This window comes from Mustela lutreola, chromosome 7 (assembly GCF_030435805.1).
Source record: "Mustela lutreola isolate mMusLut2 chromosome 7, mMusLut2.pri, whole genome shotgun sequence".
Classification (NCBI taxonomy): Eukaryota; Metazoa; Chordata; class Mammalia; order Carnivora; family Mustelidae; genus Mustela; species Mustela lutreola.
The window spans coordinates 135,393,729-135,416,419 of NC_081296.1; the positions used below are offsets into that span (position 1 = coordinate 135,393,729).

Sequence of the window (22,691 nt, forward strand, 5' to 3'; positions counted from 1 at the left end):
AATGAGTTATGATCCATACATGCTTCGTGGGTCCTAAGCCATCAGCCGTGTGATAGGCAGAGACAGACAGTGGATTCTGGCCACAAGACCTTCCCAGTCAGGGTAGGACGAGACATCAGCTAGATTTGTAAGGGTGAGGCAGGGAGGTTTCCCTCATTAATTTACTCCCCAAATCTTGAAAGCGAGGTAACACAGGGAAAGCTCCAAGAGCAGTGCCTGTCCCACAGGAGCTCTGCATCAGACCTGATGGCTGTTAACTATTATCACGTATGAAACACCTGATGCAGGTCTAGACTGTGGGCAGGCCGCGGTGGAGAAGACCAGATCCCAGCTCTGCTGGAAACTTCACCCGCACAGAAGGGCAAGTAAATGAACGGAGATAATTTGGGGAGAGGAGAAGCCCTTTGAAGGAAATAAAATCACTGGCAGAGGCCAACTTTAGCTAGGGTGGCCAGGAGAACCTGTGGGAGCAGGTAAGGGGAAAGCAGAGAGAAGAATGAGCCAGTCACTGAAGGGGGGGATGGACATGGGACAGGGTGTTCTAGCACAGAGGACAAGCTAAGCTGCTCCTGCAAAGGCACTAGCTAGCTAGAACAGCTGATGGAGTCCAGAAACCCGAGAACCAGCATTGCTGGATGGGCAGTATGCAGGGCAGAAAGACTGAGCCACAATCTCCTGTAATTCCTGCTGTGGACTATGGGCACCCCCTACTCCCAGCCGGTTACCGAAGAGGGACTTCCTGTTTCCTGTGGCAGGGCAAAGGCAGGAACAGCTAGGTAAAATTAAATTGCTTTTTTCATGGCAGGGTTTCTAAGAACATTGAACTTGCTGAAGACTCTTCAAGATGAGAGCACAGGGGGCGCCTGGGTGGCTCAGTGGGTTAAGTCTCTGCCTTCAGCTCAGCTCAGGGTCCTGGGATCAAGTCCCGCATCATCTGGCGCTCTGCTCAGCGGGGTGCCTGCTCCCCCCCCCCGCCCCGCCCCCCGCCTGTCTCTCTGCCTACTTGTGATCTCTGTCTGTCAAATAAATAAATAAAATCTTAAAAAAAAAAAAAAAAAAGATGAGAACACAGAAAGCATTGTTTGCCCAGCTTCAGTGACACGGGAGGAATAGTGCCTCACAGGACTGTGCTCCGATGAAGTCACTTCTGGAAGAGAGGCACCAGACACTAAAATCACCCCTGTCCCAGACTTCCTGGAAAAGAGTAGCCTGCTTCATAGGTTTCTTTTTAATTTTTTTTTATTTTTAATTTTTTATTAACATATAATGTATTATTAGCCCCAGGGGTACAGGTCTGTGAATCATCAGGTTTACACACTTCCCAGCACTCACCATAGCACATATCTTCCCCAATGTCTGTAAGCTTCATAGGTTTCTGAACCAAAAATCTGATGCTCCCTGGGAGAGGTCAGACTCGGAATGCAACAAAGAATGTCTTCACAGTGGAATTGTCAGACCCAGCTCCTCAGGCCCATCCCCCCTGCCCCCAGCATTCCCCTGACTCTGCATCTTTCCCTGGACCCACTCACTCTCGCAGAAAGAAAATGCCTCTGGTGCTCCGGGCCTGGGCACAGCAACAGTCTCAGGCCTGGCTTCCTGCTTCCTTCCTGTGTTTACCTGGTTGCCTGCTGGGTGTTGAATTTTGGTTTCTTTTATTCACCCCACACTCACCTCTGTGGCTTTTCTAGTCTTATACACCCTCTTGCTCCTGAGTTCAGGCTTGGCATTCGCTACCCAGACCAAACAGTCCTGATCCTTGATACAAAACTCGGATGTCAGCACATACGGCTGCCCCTGTTGGAAATGGGTGGTGGGCACTCAAACCTACAGATGGGACACTCACATCAATTACAGAGATACAAACCAGTCTCCATGGAGGAGCATTATGGAAAGAGACTTACTTCCACAGGGCAGAAAAATCATCAAATTAGGCCAAAAAAATCCTAGCAAGGCTCGGTCAAGTTAACAGCTGAGCTCTAGAACGCTGACTGCGTTACCGTCACTCACCACAACCACCAAAAATTCCCTTTACAATCCCTTGTGTCGATCAAGTGGTAAGTTAAAAAATTAATAATAATAAAGGACTTGTGCCCTTGCACAAAATAGAAGGACAGGGCCCAGATTTACCCTCCTACCTTAAACTTGGAAAACCAGAAAAGCCGTAGGAACATCCGTTTTCAGAAGTAACAGCCAACACAGCAACGTGGTGACTAACAAAAGAGAAACAAGACGGATGAGGCCTCCTATGGCACCAGCTCACTACATAGAGGTAATTTCTGAGCACGACAAAAGGAGAGGGTACACAAACAGAGCCTGGCAGGCTCTCTGGGTGGAGGGGTCACAAATCAACACTTAGCAACAGCCACCCAGCCTTCATGGCTACGATTTATCCCATATTCCTCGAATGCTAATACACTGCACTGAAACCCAGCCTTGTACACTGGCATACATACCAAATCCCAAGATTAAGCTTGCAGCCACTCCACCTACTTTCATTAACCGGTCCTCGTAGCCCTCCAAGCAACAACGATCTAGTTTCCCCTTTCTATCCTACCAACTGCTTTCCCAGACCCTTGTGGCACCTGCACTTGAAGGCTGGATTTGCTCGTGGGCTCTGGGAATCTGGAGAGGGAGGGCCAGAAGCAGCAGGTGCCCTTCCACTGACCCTTGGAGGACTATGGAAGCTGAGATGACACTTGTGGGAGATCTCTGTGTTGGGATGAAGGGGCTAGAGATTAATCCTGGCTTCCATTAGTCATTGGATGTAATCCACTCCAGAAGTGACTATGACCCTGAACTGGTGGCTCTTTGTAACTGAGGCAGCCCCAAGCTGTCAGCCACGGCACCCCCAGCAGATGGGGAATCAGCCCCGCAATCCTGATGGAAATTCTGAGTGGCACATCCAGTGTCCACCAATCCCCTCCCAAAGAAGCTACCAGCACATAAGTCCTTGCTTCAAGCTTTACTCTCAGGGAAACACAACTAAAAACAAGTGGGACCCACTGGGAGGCTTAGTTCTCTCAAAAGGGAGGAGAGATCCGCATAGTCCACTAAATTGTTATTTTGGAAAAGAAGAAAAGGAGGGCATCTATAGAAGAAAAGGGAGTCTTTGTAGTTTCTGGAAATATCTGAATGAAGCCTTAGGAATTTTCTTCCCTCTCCCTTTTCCAGAAAGCCCTTTATGTCACCCAGCTTGAACCTACCAGTGACGGAGAACTTTTTGGGCCTCCAAATGCTGAATGTCATTAGTCTCTGTGATCGAAGATCTGGGCATTCAGCAGCTGAACTGCAAAGTTCTCATAGAAAGCTTGACACTAGGTATGAGAACAGAGCAAGACTGGGCTGGCTGCTCAGGCCCTAATCAAGGTCTAAGTCTGGAGCAGAGCCACACCCCAGAGAGCAAGTTCAACCGAGCTAGGCCCAATATTTGCCTTCTTCCTCTTCTTCCCTAAACACATCTTTCCAGGGCACCACCCAGCTCAAGGCAGCGCGAAAGTATAGGGAGAAATCTCAGAGCTTTAAACAGCTTAGAAACCAGGAGGCTACACCAAAAGTGCAAGACACATGTAAGCAAAAATCAGGCTGGTATGCTGTCATAAATGATCCAGGGGGCAGGAGGAGGCACACTCTGTGGGCTGGCCTCATTTATAGTGCTGTTCTAGCCAGAACACTGTGCCATTGGGTGGAATGACACCATTGGCCCCACACAGCAGCCTTAGCCAGAGCCTCCAGCAGCTGGAGGTCCGCACCTAACAGGTCAGCACCTAAATGCATCCAACCTTTCTTTCTCCCTTGCATGGACTCTAATTTGCCCTCCTTCCTCACTGAAGTTATGCTCTTTATTGAGGAACAGAAAGATTGGGTACCATGAGTGAGACATGTTATAAAAACCACTGCCATTGGCATCACATCCAACGAAGATCCAATCTCTGCTTTACCAATTACCACTCTTGGCCCTTGGGCAACTTCTTCTGCTACCTGACTTAGAGGATGGCTGTGAGGATTACGTGAGAAAATATATTTGAAACTTGCCCAAAGTGCTTAATAACATCTATTTCCTACCTCTCTTACTGGCAAATGATTTTGACTTCCCCATTTGTGCAAACTACAGGGATACAACACAGGACTTTTATCAAAGGGCTTACCATTTATAAGTTCCACAAAGACAGGGAACATGTTTCTTTTATCCATCAAGTCTACCCAGTGTCTAGCTCAGTGCCTGGCACACATACATACACAGAAATATTTGTTGATTGAATAATGGATGAATCATGCCAATCCGAACCTTAAAATCTTCAGACCCCAAAAGAGCATCTACTCCAAGGATGGCAAATCATTGACTTGCTTGCCCACACCAACCAATACTTAGTTAATACATAGAACACTATGTTGAGAAGGATTCTGAGGCCACATCTGTCCTCAGAAGGAGAGAATGATGTGATCAATAAGCAATTTCTTCCCAAAGTATGAAAAGGAATAACAAATCATGAGTGCCTATACTTACCTTTTTTATTCAAACTAACACATCACTTTACCGATGAGGAAGTGGAGGCTCAGAGATCACACAGCCAGTTAAAGGCAGTCTTGAGCACAAACTTCAGCTCTGATATGAGCAGAAGAGAAAACAAGGCTGTCAAAACCCTGATCTAGAGGATAATGGCAGTTGGTTAAGAACAGAGGCCAAGAGATTCCATCTAAGCAGACGTTCTATCCAGCTACTGCACCCAAGATAAACATTTCTCCTCGACCCCCATTAGCAGGGGGACAAGCAATAATCCAGAAGAAATGCTGATAGATGGCACAGACTGAGGAATTTCAATTGGGCCCAGAGACCAAACTCTCTGTTAATTCCCTCTTCACCTATCCCTCAGGTCCCTTCAGTTCTGCCTGCGCCCCACCCCCCTTCATTTTGGGTAAGTGGTTCCCTCCCTCTTCCTCAGCCTCCCAAATTTCCCAGTTGCAGCCCTCATTTAAGACAGATTTGTCTCGTCCCTCAAGATCACTGCTTGGGAGAAGCAGAGAGAAGAGTAATTAGCAAATTCAGCATTCTGGTAACCCTTCTACAGGGGAGGATGATCATTTGTTAGCTTAAGTAAATCCCCACACCTTGATTAGCTGTCTCATTTTGACAAAGAAATGAGAACAGGCTCACTCATTGCACTGAGGGCTCTGTGTGAGACCTGGGAGGTGAGCAAAAGTCAAAATAATCCTTATTTTTTTATTGAAAACTGAGGACTCTCCCCAAGGAGGGGGAGCCTAACTCCCCACTCCGTCAGTGTGGGCTGCACCTAATGACTTCCCTCCAAAGAGTGCACTACAAAAAGGAACAAAAATAATAGCTGTAATTCAGAGAAACCTGACGAACACTATCTCAGCCAGGGGGACAAGGTTGGCATCGTTAATGATAAGTCATATTGAGAAGATGTGATGAGGAAGAGAGCACTTCACCTCAGTGGTCTTCCTCCCAAAAACCCGCAACCCTGGTCTAATCTTGAAAAACCCCGACTGAGGGACAGTCCACAAAATGCCTGAACAGTACTCCTCAAAACTGTCAAGGTCATCAAAAACAAAGGAAGTCTGAACAATTGTCATGGCCAAGAGAAACATAATTGTAAGGGGATATTCTGGATGGGATCCTGGAACAGAAAAAAGATATCAGATAAAAACTAAGAAAACCTGAATAAAGTGTGGATTCCAGTTAATAATAGTGGATGCTCGTCAGTTCATCAATTATAGTAAATGTACCATACTAATGCAGAATGTTAATATTAGGGGATATTGGATATAAGGTATATGGAAATTCTCGATTATCTTCACAAATTTCCGGTAAATCTAAAATTATTCTAAAATAAAGTGTTTACTTAAAACAAGTGAAGGGAAGTGTCTTAAAGGTTGTCTCTAGAACAGCCAAAGCAGGTGTCTCTAGAGGTACTTCTGGTGACAAGAACTGTCTACCTTCTCCCTCCCTCTGAAATGAGTTTTTTCCCCATTGAGCAGCAAACTGGCCTCTTGTTTTCCCACCGAGAGAACTTCAAACTCTGGTCTCAGCTCTGCCCTCTGAAACCCACCAAAAAAATATGGAGCCTAGACTCTCTTCTCCAACACACCCTCCAATGTTTCAGAGTTATGCTTTATTAAGTCCAAAGAGACCTCCAAACATCTTCCAGTCCCAAACCTTCATTTTAGAGACAAGAAAACTCACAACCAGGGAGGGCAGGAAACTCACCCACAATCACACCACAATCACACAGACAATGAAACCCAGGTTTGGTCACGCCAGTCCAAAGCATTTTTCTTTATAACACATGCTGCTCTTCAGAAGGTTAAAATGTGTCCCTGTACCAAATACCATTTCCTTCACCGTTATCATAATTTGGGATATCCAGATCTCCAGGACCCTTCCAGGAAGACCCTCCTAGATAGTCATTTCAAGAAGCAGTCAGGATTAGGGGTGTTAACGAAACCAATATCTCCTCCTTCCTAACAGTTGATGTCCCAAATTGAGTGGAATGCTCCAGATGAGACTTAACCAATGTTACTCTGTGGTATGAAGTTACAAACAAAAATCAGCCCTTGCTTAAGCAAGTCTCAGAGGCACATTGGCTAACTGTCACATGCATGGAGTGTGGATCCTCATGCAGTCTTTTTAGTAAATCAAAATGTCAAGGTCAAAGACACCATCACTCCACAGCCCCATTCCACTCCTTCCTATGTCTTCCAAAACATTTTCATCCACTGAGAAAGAATAAAGGAAGGAGTGAGGCAAGAACTAGCATTCATTGAAACTGCGCAAGGTGCACTATATATATTACCCATCGATTTATTCAATTAGCATTTATTGAGGACCATGATGTGCCAGAAATTGGGGGAGGAACTGAAAATACAAACGTCACAAGACACCATTCAGGCCTTCCGTGATTTTAGTCCAGTAGGAAAGACATTCATATCAACAACAAATTGCAGAACCATGTGACAAATAATGGAAGCATGAGGTTGGGATTCCCAAACTAAGTGTCGATTTGTGCTATATAAAAGGTGTCCCATGGTCAGTTAAGTTTGAGAATATAGAATACCATGTCTTCCTCTCAGAAATTCAAAATGTCCATATGGATGATAAAGAAGTCTTACAATAAAATATCTGTTTAACCTGGTGGTTTCCTAGACATAAGTGGCCACTGAAATTTTTTTTCTGAACTTTTAAACTTAATTTATATATAATTGACAAATAACATTATATTAGTTTTAGGTGTACAACATTCATTTGATATTTGTATATATTGTGAAATGGTCACCACAATAAGTCTAGCTACCATCCATCACCATCTGTAATTACAATCATTTTTCTTGTGATGAGAATTTTTAAGATCTATTCTCATAGCAGCTGTCAAATATACAATACACTGTTGTTAACTATAGACCCTATGCTATATATTATACCCATTTGATGCTTCTTTTAGAGCTGGGAGTTTGTATTTTTTAACTCCTTTCATCCATTTCACTCACCCTGATCTGCCCCCTACCCATCCTCCAGCAACCAGGAATCTTTCTCTGCAACCATGCTCTTAGGTTTTGTTTGTTAGGTTGGTCTGTTAGGTTGGGTTTTTGTTTGTTTCTCAATTCCACCATGAACTCTTTTTTTCAAAGGGTACTTACTAACATACAGAAAATTAATAGCACAGTAATATATACTCTCTATACCCTATTCTATACCCTATTGTCACCTCTAAGGTAAACAAATGTCACTATGGCACCCAAAGGAGGGGGAAAAAAGCCTAACTTGGACTTAGCAGGTTAGAAATGGGAGAAAGCCAAAATATCCTCTGAATAAGTACATAACCATGAAGCTTAACACAAGGACTGTAGGTTAGACAACATGAAGGTAGAGACCTATCTTGGGCCAAGAGATCTTGGATTCAGCTCCAAATTCTATTCTTGCACAAACAACCTTCCAGAGTTTCCTGGGTAGCTCTGAGCTCTTGGACTTGCAGGGAGCCAGTAGAAGTTCTGGAACTATCAGGCCAAAGAGGGGGAGGGCACAATAAGAGAGGAGAAGGACCTCTGGCAATGCATGTCAGGGAGAGAAGTGTAATAGAAGACGGCCAGCAGAGGGAAGTTCCTTGGAGAGGAGAGAGGTATTACCCTGTCACAGCATGGCCCGTACTCCCCAGCATCGCTTGTGGTCATAAATACCTACTGACAGCACCGTATGTATTTCCTATTCCTTATCAATCACCCCACAGCAGGGGTCTAAACTACAACACTGCTGACATTCTGGACCAGCCAATTATTTCATAGGACAAGAGGACTGTCCCGTACATTATAAGGTGTTGAACAACAGCCCTAGCCTGTACCGTACGCCCAGAATTGTGCCAGTGGCACCAGAAATGTCTCCAAATATTGCCAAACATCCCCTGGGGTGGAGGTTGGGGGATGGGGGAGCACCATCTCCAGTTTGGAACCACTACCCTAAATGGTTCTTTGGTGTCTATCACCACCCCTATGCTGCCAAATAAACTCCAAATAAACAATAAGCCTGCAAAACAAAGATATAACCTCTCTTGAATATTATCACAAGCTACTTTCCCATTACTTACAGCCAGGTCATGTGACTTCTGCTCATTACTGAGGGCCCATGTCATATTTCACTGTCCCCTTCCATGAAGTCTTCCTGTTACTTTGAGTCAGCTGCAAACGCTTGCCTTCCTCTCCTATCCTACAATTCATGGTACAGCACCCTTAGTATTGGTCCATGACTGACTACCATTGAACATCTATGCGTATTTGACCTTTCATTGTCCTGTAATTCACTCTGAGTGAGCAAACATTGATAGACCACGTATGATGTGTCAGACACCATGCTGGTACAGTGGGACAGAGAGACATAGGATATGATCTCTACCCTTAAGAAGTTCAGTCTCATGGGGAAGATAGACACAAAAGTTATAGTCCTACACAGCTGCTTGTCTTGTCTCCTCTGTGGGATCCCTGAGGATAAAGGCAAAAATCTAATCCCTCTTTTGTGTCCACCACGGTGCTGAGCACACGGCAGGCGCCCAAAAGATTGTAGTGAATTGGAATCAGGGAGGAAACAGAGCTTCTGTGAGACTATATATCCACAAAGGCAATTAATAGCTACTGAATTTCCACTGGGCAACTTCTTTTATGAAGTGATGGTAAAGTAAACAGTGGTTATCATTATTTGGAAAAATAAAAAGACAGCAACCCTAGGTAAGTTACCCTTTCTGTCTCTCTCTTTTTTTTTTTTTTTTAACTTCTACTGCATGAGATCCAAAAATGTAAGACCCACTGCTAGAATAAAAGAAGGACAGAAAGGGAAGAGGGGGAGGGCAAGAAACACATTTAAACAATTTAGAAGTAATGAAGACTTTGCAAAAAATAACTGTCGAAAACAAATAGTCTAGGGAATACTTGGAAAATGTGAACATATGCAAAATCAGCAAATTGAAAGAGTCTGCATTACCAAGTCTTTGGGGGAATAGACTAACACTAATATTTTAGAAAAATGATGGAGAACAGAAGGACAAAAAGAATGTGGGGAGACAGATGGAGGTATGCACCTTCTCAAGCCAGAAATAATAGGAGCCCTAAATGGCCGTGGTTTGGGAAGGCTAGCTCTAGCATTTCCAAGAAACAATGGAATAGAGTTTAAAATGCTTGAAAAACAAAGATGAATCATGGGCACAACTACAGAGCAGAGACATACAGTTTCCAGGCAGTTAGGAGGCAGAATCTATAGGTGGCAAAGCTCAGAGACCCTCAATAAGTAGTAGCAGGAGTTATTAGCATTATCATTGATATATTAAGTTCCCCTGGCCCTATAACCATGTCCTTTCCTCTCCTGGGTCTTGAACCAGTATCACATGCAGGATTTATACACAAGCCTTGAAAAGAACCCAGATGGTGGCTACGAAATTTTCCCAAGGATACAGCCCTTACTATTCACTTGAAAAACCGAGAGTGACCCCGAAAAGGGAAGCGCAACCCAAAGCAGCAGCTGGAACTCAGGACAGTCTGTTCCACCTACCCTCTCCTTCAACCACACCTCAGCCCAGCCCACCCCATCACTGTTCTCCAACAGCAAAACACATTTTCCTGCCCACCCCTTGCAGCCACCAAAAACTCACAAATATGGGCTAAATGCCAGCAAAAGGCTTCTCCAGTATAGAACTGGTGAAGACCCAAGAGCCCAAAGCCCATGTCAGGAGGAGGAGTGGTGGTGAATTACACCTGATGGGCCCAGGAGCAGGGGAAGACCAAGACCTTCCCCACAGCAGGCACGGGTCAGCCTTAGGTGAAAGGGTTCAAACCAAGACCAAGAGACCTTAAAGGAAAGACAGCATTTCCTTAGCCAAATCCAAACTTTGCTCAAATGACACGAACCCTTTGACACAGTCTCTTTGAGGCCACAGCTTCAGCCCTTCCAGTCCTGAAAAAGTTGTAGCCTCATGGAATGCTACTGGCCCTGGAAAGAAGCACAATCCTCAAGGCCAGCCCCAGTTGAGAGAGGAGAGATGTGTCCAGCCACAGAACAGGAGAAACTGTCTCTGACCAGAATATAGCCACCCAAGAACTTGAAAATGAGAAAATGAGCCTGTCTTCTGCAGTCAGGGCAAAGATACGAAAATCTGCCTCATGTAACATATCCATAGATGGAATATGTCCATTAAGAAGAAAGTCTCGGGCGCCTGGGTGGCTCAGTGGGTTGGGCCGCTGCCTTCGGCTCAGGTCATGATCTCGGGGTCCTGGGATCGAGTCCCGCATCGGGCTCTCTGCTCAGCAGGGAGCCTGCTTCCCTCTCTCTCTCTCTGCCTGCCTCTCTGCCTACTTGTGATCTCTCTCTGTCAAATAAATGAATAAAATCTTTAAAAAAAAAAAGAAGAAGAAGAAGAAAGTCTCTCAAGGCAGTTGATTTATCAAATTGCCAGCCCTTTCTCCTTAGGAGGTGGTAAAATGTATCGGGGGGCTCCAGTATTTTATTAAGTTAAATAGAATAAAAAATATAAGAATGCATCACATATAATAATGATAAGTATTATTTCCATGAAGTGTGTCTATGTATACACATGTGTAGTAGTTTCAATTTGTAATGTATATCTTTACTGTAGGTTACTGTCAAATTTTTTTGAAAGTCACTGCTATCAAGTAAACATTGGTAGACTCTAACAAAGTTCTAGTCAGATTAATCATCCATATACTTCTCATTAATTCCAAAATATGCATTGAGCCCCTACTGTATGCCACGGTTACACAGGGCACTGAGACAAAACGATTCCACAGTTCTTGTTATATACTTAGCACACTTCTAAGTTCCTTACCTATGCTCATGCATTTAGCCCTCACAACAAGCCCCTGAGATAGGTTCCATCATTATCAACGTCTTATTCAGATGAGGGGGCCCAAGGTCACATCGCTAGCAAGTGGCAGAGCTGGAATTTGAACCTGCTTTTATCCGCAAAGCAATAGTGCCCAAGGATGTACCCGATGTTCATAGCAACATCCTTGTTGCTGCAATGGATTGTCTCTACCAGAGGCCCCTACAGACTGGGCCCATATTACCAACTCTCCTGGTCTGAGCTTGTGCTGGCTAGTCAGATGGGGGCTTACACATTCTGGCTCCTTGAGGAGCCTACCACAAGGGAGAGAATACAGAGCATGGAGCATCCATTCCACTTGGCATTTGTCACCACACAAACTGAGGGCCTGGCATTCTGTTGATGTAGGTGAGCTCATGAGCTCACAGATCGACATTTTGGGGGCTGCAAGCCTGCAGGTCAGTCCTGGACCACAGGGACATGCCCCTGAATAATATGCCCTTGGCTAAGTTAGCTTTCTGTGCCTCAGTGTCCTCAGCTGTGAAATAGGGTTGATAAAAGTATCTATCTCATAAGGTTATTGCAAGGATTTAATGAAATATTATATACAAAGTGTTTAGCAAATGCCTAGCACATGGTAAATGTTGGCTAGTTATTATTTATTGAACACTTAGTATGAAATTTATCATCCAGTGAAAGAGATAACACTTAAACAAGATCATTCTATATAATCCTATGTGGGGCTGGAGGAATTCAGAGTAAAGGTACTTAACTCAGCCAGAAAGCTTTGGAGAGAAGACAGTATCTGGAGATAAGTCTGAAAGATTGAACCAATGGGTGAAGAATGGGGGAAGGACATTCCATCCAGAAAGAGAGAACAACTGGGCAAAGACCCAGAGGACTTATGTATCTCCTTCTGTAGCACAACTGGGGTAATATCACTTTAAAAAAATCTCCAGCCAAAGGTGCCTGGGTGGCTCAGTGGGTTAAGCCTCTGCCTTTGGCTCAGGTCATGGTCTCAGAGTCTCAGGATCAAGTCCCGCATCAGTCTCTCTGCTCAGCGGGGAGCCTGCTTCCCCGCTCTCTCACTCTCTGCCTGCCTCTCTGCCTGCTTGTGATCTCTGTCAAATAAATAAATAAAATCTTAAAAAAAAAAATCTACAACCAAAATTTCTACAGTACAAGTTTTTCCAAAGTCATTTCTGGTATCAGAATAACCATGTAATGTACACAGCTATACATACTCACTTCTAGGCAGGTAAAAACCTCAGCCCTAAATGACATTTTTTTTAAATATTTTATTTATTTATCAGAGAGCGAGAGGGGGAGAGAGGGAGCACAGGCAGACAGAATGGCAGGCAGAAGCAGAGGGAGAAGCAGGCTCCCTGCTGAGCAAGGAGTCTGATGTGGGACTCGATCCCAGGACGCTGGGATCATGACCCGAGCTGAAGGCAGCTGCTTAACCAACTGAGCCACCCAGGCGTCCCAGCCCTAAATGACATTTAAAAGAAAAAAATATCAGTCCCCAAATGTGTTAGAAATGGGACCTCTCCCATGAGGATGGACATGCTTTAGATATGTGTTTCTCAAAGTGTGCTTCCCAGACCTGGAACCCTGTTAGAAACGCATGCCTCTCACCCAGATCTACCAAATCAAAAATTCCGGCAGTGCAGTCCAGCCATGCACTTTAAGAACCACTGCTTTGAAGAAACTTGCCAAGGTGGAGGCAAATCTAAAAGCACCAGCAGTCCAGGAAGCAGCTTCTGTAAAGAGCTGTGCTCACAATGCCCACTGTGCTACCCCCTTTAACACAGCAGCTAAAGAGCTCAGACACTATAAACCCATAGGCTGGGGCTTGAATCCCAGCATTGGTACTCGGTGGCTGCTATTTCCTTCAACCCCTGCATCCTCATCAGCAGGTTGATCTCGGGACACAGTGTCATGTTCCCTATAAAGCACTTAGCACAGAGCAGTCCATTGAGAGCCAATACCCTGGAAGAAACTCTGGCAAACCTATCCATCCAAAAGTGTCAACACTGCTATGGTTCTAGCAGTCTTTGGGACAGTGGTCTTCAAATTCAGGTACACATACTCTTAAGAGTACAAAAGGACTTGGTTTGGGAGCATAGATGTATGAGGATCAATTTCCAAACCCTGTTTTCCAGCAGACTCTCCTAAAATTGATCTGCCTGCATTGGGGTATCAAGAGAGTTCTCCTTCCCCACCCACCTTCTCTTTCAGGCAAGACTTTCTCCCACTTACCAAAAGAAAGGCACAGTTCTCATTCATCCCAAACCTGGAGTATAAACTTCCAGGGCTCCAAACAGAGGGAGTAAATAGACATTCTGATGTGAATATCTATAATGAGAGGATAACAAATTCATTTGCAAGTGAGTAACTCAAATGTCTAGTTACATGCTTTTACCCAAGTCAGGTATTTTCCACATAATCCAAGGAGGACCTTTTCAGCTGACAGATCATCAAATAATAATTTCTGATGATAGATCACTATGTGATTTTTAATATCTTAGTTGGAAGTACTCAATTCAAATGCAACAATGTTCCTTATATTTCCGTCTACTTATATGAACAACATTTTCCATGTACTCATGTGAATCTTTTCAACATTTGTCTTAACAAACAAAAAATACTATTGTATTTATAATTGTCTCATTCTAGCAATAAGTAATATTCACCTACAGGTAGATGAAAAAATTTATAAAATCCCATCCACTTCATATAGATGCACTTCTAATGCATTTCACTTTTTGTGTTTAATAATTGTATATAAAAATATATATTTATGTTGTTTCTCAACTGTATAGTAATAATAATTATAATGAGAATTCAATCCAGAAGAAATGTTTCAATACTTAAAGGCTTTTAGTCACATGAAATGTTTTAAAATGCTATTTTAATTTATATGTATGTTTTTGTTGCAAAGAAGTATGATACTGAAATCAATAAAAAAAACTTTCAAGCATAAAAATTTATTACATTACGATAAAATTCTGTGGGGAGAGTGGAATGAAAATATGCATCAAGGAGAAAAGAAATGATGTAAAAATGTCTGACTGCTTGAAGAAAAGCTTGTTTGGGTATCTGTAAACGGAACAGAGTAGTATCAAATCACATGATATTTAGACTTCACTGGGAACTTGAAAGAGCAAACAAAGGTTTATTTTTGAATGTCAGTATTTACAATATGCCCTAAATCACAATTTTTGCAACTATGTAAAGTTATAATGGGAAACTGTAGATATCAAATGAGAATATGCACGGGCATACATTGTCTTTCCAAATTCTTTCAAGGGATACTCAAGGGGAAAAAATCTGCAGACCTCTGCTATGAAAAACCTCCTCCTTTTTCCCTTTCTTCAACACATAAACATACTACACAGAAGTGATGTTCTTCGTGCTGAAGAGGATGTCAAGAAGCTTTCCAGAGAAGTAACCAGCATCGTCTCTGTCTTTAAAACTCACCATCTAGTTGAATGAATTTGGATATTCTAGCTGCTCTTTATATGTAACAGGCTACTCCAAAATTTGGTGACAGAAAAAGTCAGTGGATTGCAGTTTCCACATAATCCAAGGAAGACCCAAATGAGCTGTCAGCTGGTAGATTAAAAATAATTTTTAATGCTTCACTCTAGAGAACAGACAGATGGTTACCAGAGGGGAGGTGGGTGGGGGGATGGGTGAAACAGGTGAAGGGGATTGAGTACATCCATCATGAAGCACAATGAGTAAATATACAGAATTACTGAATCACTCTATTATATCCCTAAAACTAACATAACACTGTATGTTAACGACACTGGAATTAAAATTAAAATTAATAGGTAAATAAAAAGTTTAAAAATAATAATTGTGAATGATAGACCACCATATGATTTTGATGTATGATTTAAGAGTAGCTCAAATCGTTAAAATGTAACAATATTCCTTACACTCCTCAGATTCCATGGGTCAGGGCTTCACGCAGGGTCCTGGTGGAATGGTATGTCTCCACTCCATGATGTCTGGGGCCTCTACTGAGGAAACAAACATCTGGATGACAGAAACATTGAACCAGAAGAGCTAGACCTAGAGAATCCACTTCCAATGGCTTCTTCATTTATGTGTCTGTTACCTGGGCTGGGCTAACCAAGGACTGGACTCAGATGAGACTGATGACCAGTGCGTCCACACATGGGGCTTCTCCATATGGCTTTGGCTTTTCACAGCATGGACAGTAAGCATTCCAAGAGAACAAAGCGGAAGCTGCATGGCTTCTTATGACCTACCCTCCTGCAGGAGTAATGCAGTGTCACTTTGGCAGTGCTCAGGTGGTCAAAACAGCAGATTCAAGGAGGGGAGCCACAGACCCCAACTCTCAATAGGAGGAGTATCAAAGAATTTACAGTTATTTTTTTAAGACCATCATGATGGTTAAGGTAGGGTTTTTTGGGAACTAACATTCCAAAATGACTGATAGATGACATAGGGTAGATGTGAAGTTGAATAGCACAGTAGGCTGTTGAACTCAAGGTAGGAAGAGATAAAAGAGAGAGGGAGCCAAGAAAGTCTTCACCATAAACAAGCATCAGCTGAGGGCCTATACGTGCACAACCCAGAATAAAATGTCAAGAGGATGGCATAAATACCAGAAGACTCAGTTTCTATCTCCAAATGAGTTCAAATCTCAACCTTCTATCCACAAACAATATGGCTTTGGAAAATCCTAACTAAGCCTCACTTTGTCTATCAGCAGCATGGAGAGCATATGCTAGGGTTGTTGTGAGACCTAAACAAAAAAGCATGAGTAGGGTATAGCATGGCACGGCACTCAGTGCTCAATAAATACTGTGCATTTGATATTCATTCAAAGAACCTGCACATGTGGGGAAAATGAATGAGCATCAACCATTACATTGACAGAAAATTGGTATTTGAAGATCTTCTGATGTCCAGGCTAATGGTCAAGCCTTTTGCCTGCAAAAGGTGCTCATCCCCACCATTGCTGCCCATTTGGAAAAATCTATATCATTTCTCATGAGAAGCCAACTATCCCAATCTGGGCTACTTTTTCTGAACATTAGATCTGAACTGATTTATTTTATCCCTAAATGCATTGGGCCACAATCTTCCTGAATGGATTAAGTCAGACCTTCTATTTTTAGCAGCTAGCTCATTCAGTCCATTTCCCTACTATAAATACCTACCTGCACTTGTGTTATAAAGTAGAACTCTTTTGTCATCTGATTGTCCCAGTCTAGATTAGAGGAGGAGAGGTGAGTGGGAAAATGCAAAACAGGATAGAGGACAAAGAGAGACTGCATTGCTCTAGGCTGCATACCAGCTATTTTCACAGACCCCAAAGTCCATAGCTGACTGAATGTGGGAGAAAGCCAAGAGATTCTAGCCCTTCTCCACATATTTCTTTGAGAAGTTGGCAGCCACGCAGGTTCTCTCTTATCATTTCATCTACTGGAATTTCCCTTTTCCCAGTCTCATATCTTAGTCCCCCGGTTCAGAGCACACGGACACTGACCCTAGCTTCCAAGGCAGACCAGAAGAGGCTTTTTTTAATGCTTGCTGTTAATGCTCTCAAGCAAAAATAAATTTTCATAGAATCTCATACCCATCTCCTTGGAGTCCCAAAGAAGGGGACACTGAGTTTTCACCAAATACTGATTCAAACGCTTAATAAATTCAAAGCACTAAAAGTAAATAGTCAGGCCAGAGTCAGATGAAGGAGTGGGTCCACCAGGCGCTCCAACATGTAAGGAAATACATGCTCGTCCATCACCAGCGTACTAGTACACCAGTAGAAACTTAAGGCAATGGAGAAAAAAACATCATTTCAAAACTCTTCTCAGAAAAAGCAAAAGGAATACCATAAAACAACCCTGGAGTTGTAACTTAGACCCTAGGAGCCATGCTTTGAATTGTGAATATTTGTCATTGTAGGGTAGCCAGGATCTAAATGTTCTCCCTACATTGAGGTTTCCACCTGCAGTCCTCCCTCTCCATTCCTCTCCTTACTATCCCAGTTTTCAGCTGATCCAAATTAAAGCTGAACAAATACTTGATTTGAAGAAATAAATTGACTCACGTGGGCAGGATATTACCAACAGTCCAAGATTCCCTTATGTCTTGGTCTGGACGCTTCCCCCAAGGATCTGAGAGGGTTACAAAACATACTTGTCCGCCCACATTCAGGCACCAAGGGACTACTGTAACTCAACAGCAGCCAATGGGGAATAGAGTCTCCTGGTCTCTTGAAGATGCACAAAATGCAGATATGCCTCAAATAATAAAAAAGTAAAAAGTATTCATCAAATATTTTTAAGAATAATTCAGGTATGATGACCAAGTGGGGTTTATCTCAGGAACACAAGGTTCAAATCTCAATCACTGAGGGCACTTGGATAGCTCAGTCAATTGAGCATCCAACTCTTGATTTTGGTTCCGGTCATGATCTCAAGGTCATGGATCAGGCCCTGCATCCATCAGGCTTCCCACTCCGTATGGAGCCTGCATGTTCTCTCTCCCTCTACCCTTCCCCCTGCTCCCACTCTCTCTCTTTCAAATAAATAAATAAATATTTAAAGTATTTTTAAAAAATCAATCAATGAAATTTAGCATATTTAACAAAATTTTTTAAAAAAACAAATGCTTATCTCAACAGACTCAGAAGGAATATTAGAAAATGATTCATAATAAAAATTCTCAGGCTCTCCAAAGTTTAAGAAAGAAAGACACAGACAAGGAAGCTGCCACAACTGCCTCCACTATGACCCCAACTTGCCCAAGACTACCATCACAGAATAATAAGCCAGGATTCACCACACCTATTGGATAACTATAAAATATAACACCAAAATTGAAAAAATTGGAGAAAATATCTATGGAGTCTGGTACAAGGGTAGACGTAAAACTATAGGTCAAGTGGTAGCCATGAACAAAATCAGACAAGAAAGTAAAGATGAAGAGTTTCTTAGTTCCACAATTCAGGAAATTTCTCTATTAAAAGAACTTTGTCATCTAAATATAGTCAGTCTTCAAGATGTGCTTATACAGGATTCCAGCTTGTATCACATCTCTGAATTCCTTGGTTCTTGAGAAATACTTGGATTCTTTCCCTCCTAGTCAGTTCATGGATTCTTCACATATTAAGACTAATTTGGGCCAAATCGTACAAGGGATGTTGTTTTGTCACTCTGAACGAGCTCTTCACAGAGACTTAAAACCTCAAAATCTATCGACAACAAAGGGATAACTAAGTTGGCTGGTTTTGACCTTGCCAGTGTTTCTGGAATACCTAGGAGCATATATTGTCCATGAAGTAATAACACTGGCACAGAGGTATTGCTGGGGTCAGCTCACAAGTCCTGTTGACATTTGAAGTGCAGATACTTTATTTGCAGAATTAGCAACTAATAAGTCACTTTTCCATGGAGATTCAGAAATTGATCAACTCCTTCGGATTTTCAGAGCTTTGGGCACCCCCAGTAATGAAGTGTGGCCAGAAGTGGAATCTTTATAAAACTGTTAAGAGCACACTTCCCAAGTGGAAACCAGGAAGTCTAGCATCCCATATCATAAACTTGGTTGAAAATGGCTTGGATTTGCTTTCAAAAATGTCAGCACATTGGCAGGTTAATCCCACCAAACAAGTTTCTGGAAAAATGATACTGAATTATCCATATTTTAATGATTTGGACAATCAGATTGAGAAGACGTAGCTTTCTGACAAAAAGTCTCCACATGCTGTCTCAAGAACAGATAGTTATATTTTTGCTCCACCTCTATTTTTGTCTTATGTGCTCTTTTTTGTGTTGTGAAACTTAAGCTGCTCTTCATCATCTAATTTCAAAAGTGTAACTTTAAAATGTAAATATTGTTCTATATCAATTTAAATATAGTAATCCTGTGTATGAGTGTAGATCTAACTGTAACAAGTATTTGTTACTATAATAAAACTATAAATCTAGTATTGATGACAGGAACTACAGAGTTGGGGTGGGGGCGTTAAACCCCTCAGTAAATTAAGAGCAGAAGAAAACTTCCCCAACCTGATAAAGAGCATTTTTTGGAAAATCTACAGCTAACATTATACTCATGTAAATAACTGAACTGCTTTCCCCTCAAGATCAAAAACAAGGCAAGAATATCTGCTCTTACCATCTTATTCAACATTATACTAAAAGTCCTAGCCAGTTTAATAAGGCAGTCGAATAAATAAAAGACATGCAGATTTGAAAAGAAGTAAAACTGTCTTTGTCACAGATGACATGATTGCCTATGCAGAAAAGCCTAAAATATCTGCAAAAGAGCTGATTTTAGCAAGGACACAGGATACAATGTCTATATTAGAAAAAGAAAAGAATTTTTATATTCTAGAAACAAAGAATTAGAAATTGAAATAAAATAGATGCCATTAATTTAAAAGAAACAATACTATATTAGTTCTCAATTGCTACATAACAAATTACCAAATTAGCATCTTGAAACAACATTTATTATCTCACATAGTTTCTGAGAGTCGGGAATCTAGGAGCAGTTTCAGGGGTAGCATGGCTCAGCATCTCTCAGAAGGTTGCTATCAAGATGCCAACTGGGGCTGCACTCATCTGAAGTTTTGACTGGGGCTGGAGGATCTACTTCCAAGATCACTCATTCACATCTTGCTGATAGAGGTCTCAGTTTCTCCACTGAGAGGTCCACATTGGACCTTTCAGTAGAGCTGCTCCCATATCTTCCAGAACAAGCAATATAAGAGACCAAAGAAGGAGCTGTAATGCCTTTGATTACCCAGTCTCAGAAGTGGCATTCCATCATTTTCACCATATTCAATAGGTCACACAGATCAACCCTAGTACAATGTATGTGTGGGGGGTGGGGAGGGTCCTATACACAAGCATGAATACTAGGAGGGAAGGAGCATTTCAGGCCAACCTGGAGGCTGGCTACCACAAATACCACTTACAATAGCATCAAAAGACATAAAATACTTGTGGATAAATTTAACAAAATATGTGCTAAACCTCTACACAGAAATGACAAAATAATTACTGAAAAATCTAAAGAAGACCTAAATAAGTAAGGATATATACAATGTTTATGGATTGAAAGACTCAATATTAGTAAGATGTCGATACTGCCAATGTACTGGGATTCAATGTAATCTCCATCACAGTGCCACTGGATTTTTTTCTTAATAAAAAGTGACAAACTGATAGTGAAATTTGTATGTAAATGTTAAGGACTTAAAATAGCCAAAACAACTTCAAAAAGAAGAACAAAGTTGGAGGACTTAGACTACCTCCTACACTACATCTTAAAATAGTGTAAGAACTACACTATTTTAAGATTCACCATAAAGCTACAATAATAAAGACAGTGTGCTATTAACATAGGATAGACATATAGATCAATGGAACAGAACAAAGAGTCCAGAAATAAGCCCACTCATATATGGTCAATTAATTTTTGACAAAAATGCCAAATAAATCCAATGGGAAAATTTTTTCAACAAATGTTGCTAGGACAACTGGATATCCCAGGAAGAAAATAACCTTGAACTTTTGCCTTACACTATAAACAAAAATTATCTTAATATTGATCACTTTCCTAAATATAAATGTTAACCTATAGGCTTCCGGAAAAAAACATAGGAGGAAAATATTATGACCTACATATAAGCAAATAATTCTTAGACAATATGCAAAAAGCACTTACTCTGCAAGGGGAAAAATAATTGATAAATTAAACTATGTCAAAATTAAAGCATCCTATTCTTTGGAAGACAGAATTAATACAAAACAAACAAAAAATAGATAAAATGCAAGCCATAAACAGAAAAATATATATGTAATATATATATATACATATATATATATATATATGTATATATATATATATATATATCTGTCAAAAGGCTTCTATTTGGAATATATTAAAAACCCTCATAGCTCCGTAGTAAAATACTGACAAAAATTAGGCAAAAAAGGGGCACCTGAGTGGTTCAGTCAGTTAAGCATCCAATCAAGTATCTTGATTTCAACTCAGGTCTTGATCTCAGAGTTGTGAGTTCAAGCCCAGCAATGGACTCCACATTGGGCATGAGGCCAACTTTAAGGAAAAAAAAAAAAAAGGCAAAAAGTTTGAACAGATACTTCACAAAAGAAAGACTGTAAATGGAAGATATACAAATGAAATGTTCAACATCACTGTCATCAGGAAAATGCAAATTAAAACCTCCAGATACTCCTACCTCTCACTAGAATAGCTAAAATTAAAAGGAGAAACCATACCAAGTGCTGGCAAGGATGTGAAACAACTGGAAATCTCATATTTTGTTGGTAGAAATGCAAAATAACACAGCACTTTGGAAAAACTCAGTGATTTCTTATAAAGTTAAATATTCATCTACTATATGACCCAGCAATCCCCTAAGTATTTACACAAGAAAAATGAGAACCTAGGTCTATACAAACACTTCTTGCAAGAGTTCATAACTTTTTCATGATAACTTTTATTCATAATAACTCAAAACGAGACACAATCTGCAAGTCCATCAAAAAGTGAATGGTAAATAAGTTGTGTTCTATCCCCACAACAGTATATGACTCAGCTTTTAAAAGGAACAAAATACTCACATGAGAAAGATAGAGAAGAGGGGATTGACTACAAAAAGCTAGTGGGGAGCTTGATGGACATGTTCTATATCCTGACTTTGGGGGTGGTTGTGTGGGTGCATAGGTTCAATGAAATTTATTAAACTGCACACTTAAAATAGGCATATTTTATTAATATCTAAGTTTTACTTCAATAAAAGTAATTAAAACATTATAAAAGAAATATATTTATAGGATTAAAAAATTTCGACTAAATTTTGAAAAATTAGTCCTCTTTCGCCATATGTCCAGACCTCCAAATACCCCATCTCCCTACCCAAACGTAACATTATTCTCAGTGATTTTATGCCTTATTCAAAAATGGTCTGTGTGTATACCCCTCTACATTGGTATTTGTATACGAATATTTCTATGTATATCACACAAATGCGCACATAGGCTTTGTTTACATGCAAGTAAACATCTTTTCTATTATAGTAGCTGTTTTTCGAAGCCTGATGTTCCCTTAGACCACCTCTGATTTCTGCTGCAACTCCCACGGTCAGTCCCTCCCTTGCACACAGACAGAGTCCCACCTTGAACACTAGCACTTTCTCCAAAGTCACAGGAACCTGCCCAGTCTACAGGGAGATGCAGCCAGAAGCAGAAGGAGATTAGCCCCTGGACCAACCCCAACCAATACAGCATAGCTTTGATCAATAAATGCCCCAGCCTTCCTTCTTGCCGAAAGACA

At 41.5% G+C, this 22,691-nt stretch overlaps 1 pseudogene; it reads left to right on the plus strand.

Annotated features, from left to right (window-relative positions):
- The first annotated feature begins 17,683 nt into the window (after window positions 1-17,683).
- LOC131837260 (cyclin-dependent kinase 1-like) lies at window positions 17,684-19,063 on the plus strand (annotated as a pseudogene).
- Window positions 19,064-22,691: the final 3,628 nt, after the last annotated feature.